This window comes from Acyrthosiphon pisum, chromosome A3 (assembly GCF_005508785.2).
Source record: "Acyrthosiphon pisum isolate AL4f chromosome A3, pea_aphid_22Mar2018_4r6ur, whole genome shotgun sequence".
Taxonomy (NCBI): domain Eukaryota; kingdom Metazoa; phylum Arthropoda; class Insecta; order Hemiptera; family Aphididae; genus Acyrthosiphon; species Acyrthosiphon pisum.
In genome coordinates this window covers 41,712,176-41,713,350 of record NC_042496.1, presented here as the reverse complement: position 1 = coordinate 41,713,350, position 1,175 = coordinate 41,712,176, and positions in this window count along the sequence as shown.

Below are 1,175 nucleotides of genomic sequence, written 5' to 3'. Positions count from 1 at the left end.
TATTATACAGCGGAATTGCAATTATTTATATTGGTAGAGCATGGAGGTAAGTTTAAAGTTAGACTTTGGTCGTAAGCACAAACAGATTAAATCACCGTCGTGACGACGGATGTCATCGATATTTTTGTAAAATAATTCACAAAATTATAAGCTTACCTTTATTTTGCGGTGCACGACGTCCAAAACGCACATTACAAATAATTATAATAAACAGCATAAAATATACACATTGTAAACTTGCAACACTCTTCATTTCGCATAAAACTATATTAGAATTAATATTTTAGTACCTATCTACTACAATACTATAATTTATAGTACAATTATCGTCTAATTTCCGAACACAAATAGGCGGTTATAATACTGAAGTTTACTATAAGTTATAATACTAAACAATGAACATCAAGATTAGGTATGTATTATTTATTATTTTTTTTATTTAGAATTTCCAGTATAAACTATTATAGAACTTCAATTATAAACCGTATTATTATATCGGTAGTATGCATAACAATTAACAGGTCGTTTGTTTTTTTTTAGTTAAAAATAATTTTAAAACAACACATATTTCACGAGTTGCTGTCGTTTAACATTACTAAGGGGAAGCATTGTAATATTTTATATTATAATAATATCCAAACGCCACGCCAAGATGTAAGTAGGTGTTCGCCTATCAATAAAATTTATAAGTTTACGAATACGACGACCGTCGACAGAAAGCGTCAGTATACAATAGTTGTTATTACTCTACACACGTCAGGCAGAATATACTATGTGGATAATATTATGTAAGTTGTATCAATCACTATAATCTATAATTTATAGCTGTTAGCTGCAGTAAGTGCTACTCAAAACTCGACCATCGAATGGTGTAAGCCACAAGCTGTTTGAGCAATACCTACCTACGATTAAAGCGGATTGTCTCTCTGCAGATTTGGTATAGGTAGGTATACGATTCTGCGGCAACGTTGAGACGAAAAAAGTTGTTTGTGTTAAATATTTATAATTGTACGAAAAAAACGGACTAAATTAATAACGGAGAAAAACTTATAGATATATTCCTAATTATATTATTATTTCAACGTTTAAATTAGTCACGAGGAGTTACTAAATAATATGTCAGATACGATAGACTTGTTTTTAAATTTCTGAATTTATAAAGTAATGCTTATAAC